General features: G+C 43.1%; 1 pseudogene; it reads left to right on the top strand.

Moving 5' to 3' along the window:
• The first annotated feature begins 510 nt into the window (after positions 1-510).
• LOC144542997 (uncharacterized) lies at positions 511-3,981 on the top strand (annotated as a pseudogene).
• Positions 3,982-6,000: the final 2,019 nt, after the last annotated feature.

Raw genomic sequence — 6,000 nt, 5'->3', positions numbered from 1 at the left:
TTTATACCTCTGCTACTTTTGCTTTCTGTGCATCTTACACCATTATGAATAAAATTGCCCTTTTGATGTGATTGCTGTTCATATTACCAGAAATCTTATAGATTCTTCCCTCCTGTATTTCAGGTTCTTGGAGTACAAGGCGGGGCAAGAGACAGATGTCACACAGCCAACTATAGTATCGTTTACCCAGAATGTGCAGGTCTACAGTCTACATTCGCCGAGGCAACAAGCCATCAATGAAGCCATTATCCAGGATTTGATAATTGGGTGTTGTCTGCCTCTGTCAATTGTGGACAATGGACATTTTAGACACTTTCTTGGGATTATGGACAGTAAGTACACACCAATCTCTAGAAGAACAATTTCTGGGAAACGGATACCTGTGCTGGTGAGCCAGGTCAAGCAAACTATTCTGGAGGAGCTAGAGACCCAATCATCTGTGTCATTAACAACTGACCTCTGGTCCGATCGCAGGCTACGCTCTTTCCTTGGAGTAACTTTTTGGCTACCATGCTGGATCCACAGTTTGGCCTTAGCTGGGTGGATCTGGACGCTACCAATGGGGGAAGTGCAACATCACAGAAGAAGTTCAGAAATGAACTGAAGAAGACACTCACAGGTTAGTATACATTTTTATCCAGTTATCTTTTCCATTTTGCAAAAAATATAACATACACTCACTGGCCAAAATAGTTGGAACACCAGTTTTCCATAAAACATAAGAGCTGTCACATGTTTGTTAAGCAAAACCTGCTCTTACTGTTCTTAATCTGATAATCTAAGATGTTTGACTTCCAATTCATGTGCAACTTTTAGATTGTGACTCGCTTTTTTGATGAGCATGACAATTGACTGGTAATCGTATAATTATCAAATAATTTCTGAATCAAATGCTGCTTTTGCCAATAATAAGTGAGGATACTCTCCTGCTAATCTATGACAGAACTAGCAAACATTTTGGTCATCATTCATTGATTTAAACATCATCATTCAACAACCGAAGACTTTCCGTATTAGCTGAAGATTGTACTTTAATGGTACTTGGTTTAATCAGATTAAGAACAGGGGGTGCAGGTTTTGCTTAACAAAACATTTGACAGCTCCTTTATGTTTTATGGAAAACTGTGTTCCACTTATTTTGGCCAGTGAGTGTATATAATGTAATCATGTCATTGCAAAGTGAACTATCTAACCCTTTAAATCTAACGTAACCATTTTTTGTTTGTTTGTTTTTGTGTTTTTCAGATACTTTGATCTTGGAGGTGGAGAACATCATGGAGAGTGGAGATACAACTGACTCAGGGGCCACTGATGTGGATCCAGCCAATGACTCGCCACCAGCCAAATGCCCACGCCTTCTGTCCCGCTACAAGGCCCACAAGAAGCGTAGCTCAGGCCAGAATTCAAGTATTGTAACACAGATCAGCAAATACTTTGATGTCATCCAGGACTCTGACATTGACAATGCACTTGTCTTCTGGGAAAAATACCACGACAGATTCCCACAACTCCACATGTTGGCACTGAAGGTGCTGTCAGTCCCTGCCTCCTCAGCACCAGTGGAGAGGGTTTTCAGTCGAGGAGGCATTATAATGAGACCCCACCGAGCATGTTTAGGTCACAGAATGTTGCAATCTCTCATGTTTCTAAAATGCAACCAAACTCTAATTTAAATTAATTTCCCATTTTGCCATGTTTGTTGTGAAGAATAATTTCCAGCTGTAGAGTAATATTACCAAGGTTAGAGTCATACTGCCTCGCCACTTTTGGCATGCATCATATTGAAAAATGTCAAAAAAAAAAATCAAATCTAGTATATCTGTATTTTGGTTCATTACAGACTCGCCTTTCAAGTGTAGATATGTTCTTCATACATTGATTGTGACAGCAGTTATTGGTTGCTACTTTTGAAGGCACCATATGTCAACTTATTTTCCACTGTGAAATTTGAAAATTTGAAATTTTCTACTGCAGGCCAACAGGCTTTACATTTCAAATAAATATGTTTTTCAATATAACCACTATAGACTCATGCTTCGGTTGATTAACAGCACACTCCCGCATACAGATCATATACTGTATCATCATACAGGTTATTACTTACTGAATAATTTAGCAATCAGTGGCTGATGTGACAATTTGGGGGAGTCATAATTTAGCAGCAGTGAGGTGTTTTTACACTTCTGTTTCATTCTGCCCACTGTGTTGAGCCTTTCTGAAGGTCAGTGATATGGAATTGCAGTGTTTCAGATCAAAGGATTGCCTTCTGTCACTGAGTATATTCTGTACATCCATTTGTGTTTTACTAAAATTGCTAAATAATGCTTTCTTTCGTTGGGAATTTTAACAGAGGAATGGTGTAAATGTTGAGCCAACACTATGATTACAGTCATGGTCTTGAAAACGGTCTCGCATTGGTCTGGTCTCGGTCTTGACTCGGTCTCGCCCCCCCTCGGTCTTGGTCTTGACTCGGTCTCGCCCCCTCAAAGTCTTGGTCTTGACTCGGACTTGATATGCTCTGGTCTTGGTCTTGACTCGGTCTCGGTTTAGGTGGTCTCGACTACAACACTACCAGTAATACCAGTAACCAGAGGCGTCAATTTATCCATAACAATCGCCACTCGTCATATTCTCTTTTTCCACTGCATGAACTTGATACTTTTAACTGCAACATTTGGGCCCAAGACCGCAGAACTGGTAGGAACAACAGCAATGTTGAGGAAACAGACTGAATAAAAAAATTGAGAATGTCTCACAACACTTACCTTGGTCTCTTTCAAAATAACGCTGGTAATGTTATGTAACGTAACGAGTGTTGCGCCTTACGTCACGTAACGAGCAGTTGTCCAGTCCGGCTCTGGTACACACTACTCGGACTAACCGAATCTGCTCTCAAATTCGGTTGTCAATACCTGAATTTTCAGGGAGTGAGTTCGGTTGTAGAATGCGGTTGTCGCTCTTCTTAATAACCGAACTGTGTGTGAACGTAACAGGATTAAGCACTCCAATGAGGAGTGACAACCGTATTTAGTTGCAGTGTGTACGTAGCCCATGAGAGGATCTCTGTCCAGACCTTGTACACTTAACACCGCTGTCCCTCAGAGCTCAGTCCTGGGGCCCATGCTATTCTCTCTGTATACTAAACCCCTCGGCCATGTAATCTCCTCTCATGGCTTCTCCTATCACTGTTATGCTGACGACACTCAACTCTACCTCTCCTTCCCCACCTCAGAAACACAAATTGATGGCCGCATCTCCGCATGTCTTAAAGACATCAGTGCTTGGATGTCTGTGCACCACCTCAAGCTCAATCTTGACAAGATGGAGCCACTCTTTCTCCCAGGGAAAGATTGCCCAATCACAGACCTCTCCATCTCCATTGACAACACCACTGTGTTGCCCTCTCAGACTGCCAAGAACCTAGGGGTGATCCTGGACAACCAGCCGTCCTGCTCTGCCTACATTGCAGCGACAACCTGCTCTTGTAGGTTCTCCCTCTATAACATCCGCAAAATTCGCCCGTTTCTTAGGGAGGGAGGAAGCGGCACAACCCCTGGTCGAGGAACTTGTCATCTCCTGCCTGGACTACTGCAACTCTTCTGGCTGGGCTACCCGCCTCTGCCATCAGACATTTACAGGGCATTCACAATGCTGCAGCCCGTCTGGTGTTCAACCAACCAAAATTCTCTCACATCACTCCCCTCTTCCGGTCACTTCACTGGCTTCCCATGTCCGCACACATCAAATTTAAGACATTGGTAGGCACCTCATTCTGTCCGCTCCTCCACCCTTTCAGGTTGCCTTGCCCCTCCATCACTACGTGGGCTCAGAAGTCGCCCATCCCAGTCGTGACTCTTCTCATCCCTGGCACCACAATGGTGGAACGAGCTTCCCCCTTTTGTCAGAACGGCCGAATCATTGTCCATCGTTCGGCGGAGACTAAAGACACATCTCTTCAGGTTACACCTGGACCCCTCTTGAACTAACCTAGCGTGTAACAATATTCTTCCCCTTCAAAAAAACAAAAAACAAAAAAATCTCTGATTCAAGGAATGCTACTTATTCCTATTAAAAGGCTTAGCTGATGAAGACTGTGATACACGGTTGGTTTCACTACTGTTGATAAAATGCACTTATTACACTTACTTTTTGACCAATAGTTTCATTATATTCAATCTGTTAACATAATCATGAATATTCAACACTATAAAACTAATCCCACTTGCTAATGTCTTACTGCAGAAGTTTTCTTTCTTTACTGGGATGCTCTGTTGAGTAAATGCCTGTGGCAGGTCAGTGTAGTCCTCTAGGCTGCAGACTTCCAGGTCAGACAAAACATAACTGCTCACTTTCTTTTTCTGTCTCATGGTGGTGAGTAATAGCCGGGCTTTCCACCCTTGTAGATTTAGCTGGTGCATGAGCTTTTCAGTGCAGAATGTTGCCGTGCTTTCCTAATCCATGAAAGCATAGGTTGTGACCACCTTCCCGCTTCTTTTGTAATTTGAACTTTACAGGAACAATAGCAAGAATACGCTCAATGTTTCCGGCCCCAATATCTCCACTGGTTTCACTTCCTGTGGACACGAGTGCATTTGTGACTTCACCGGGGACTTCCACACAGCTGTTTTCATTCTTTTTAGTTTTTTCAGTACCTTCCTTTGCCACATGAAGTATGCTTGGATGTTTTCCTTCACATTCTTGACATGACTTTCTCTTTTTGCAGTCCTTGTTCAGATGGCCTTGACAGCCAAAGTCCCTTTGACTTCAAAAACTGTATTCTCTCTTGAAGTGGCTGTTCTTTAATCGCATTACAAGACTCCAGAGTATGACTTTTCTGACAGAAGGGCTTCTGGAAGGCATCTGCAGGTGTGAGTGGATTGTACTTCCTTTCAAAGAGGGTTTTATCATTGTGCTCTCCAGCTGGAGAGACACTAGCTGCGAAGCTGCTTCCCTTATGACCACTTTTCTTAGAGCTTATCTTAGGCTTACCCTTTCCTTCTGAACCAACGTCCAGGATGTCACAAAACACAGGGTCATTAGTGACCTTAGCTTGCCATTATATGAAGTCTACTAAATCTGAAAACCTGGCTCTTCTTCCTTAGCATTCCTGGATCTCAAAGCCTTGGGTTCTCCTCCGCTCTCTCATTTTAAAGGGGAGTTTTGCAACAACAGACTTCATATTCTTTGGATTATCCATCTCATCCATGAACTCCACATCATTCATGGTATTCCGACATCCAATAGGAACAAGGCATATGTAAGTAGTGCCTTCCTATCCTCTGCTTTGATTGCTGGCCACTCCAGAGCCTGTTTTCTAAGGAACTCAGCACATGCTAACAGTGCTTTACGATCTGCCTCTATTCTCAAGCGTGCAGAGCTTGTAGTGGACATCTGTGATGTACGGCTAGTAATAGAGCATGCTGGCTTACTCTCAGAACGAGTGCAGGCTGAAGAAGGCCCTGTCCACACGTACGTATATGGATATTTCTGAAAACGCATTTTTCCCTCCTCAGTTTTACAAAAAAATCCTGTCCACACCAACAGTGTTTTAGAAAATCTCTCCATCCACATGAGAACACAAAAACGATTTAAAACGCCTCTCTCCATCCACATGAGAACACAAAAACGACTTAAAACGCGTTCACATTGCGGATTCCGCTCAAATGCATCATTTTCTATGGAAGGGCGTGGATTTTTCCGCCGTGGTCGGTCACATAAGGTTGTGAGCGGAAAATAGTTCAACTTGAGCGGATAAGATCCGCGCTCACTTCTCACAAGAGGACAACTCAGCGCTACTTTGGTTGCCTGGCAACAAACTGAGCGCTCCGCTTCGTTTCTGCCACTTTTTTCAAAAGCGAGGCGGATCGTGGATTTCAAGCAGAAGAGTGATGTAAGAGAAGTACAGTTAGGTTGACTTGTATACATGTAATCAAACCTAACAGTACTGACTACATATAAACAAACTTGTGGTCCGCCATCGCTTGTAGGTTCCTGACGCAT

This window comes from Centroberyx gerrardi, chromosome 20, assembly GCF_048128805.1.
Source record: "Centroberyx gerrardi isolate f3 chromosome 20, fCenGer3.hap1.cur.20231027, whole genome shotgun sequence".
Taxonomy (NCBI): Eukaryota; Metazoa; Chordata; class Actinopteri; order Beryciformes; family Berycidae; genus Centroberyx; species Centroberyx gerrardi.
This window is presented reverse-complemented; position numbering and strand designations above follow the sequence as displayed.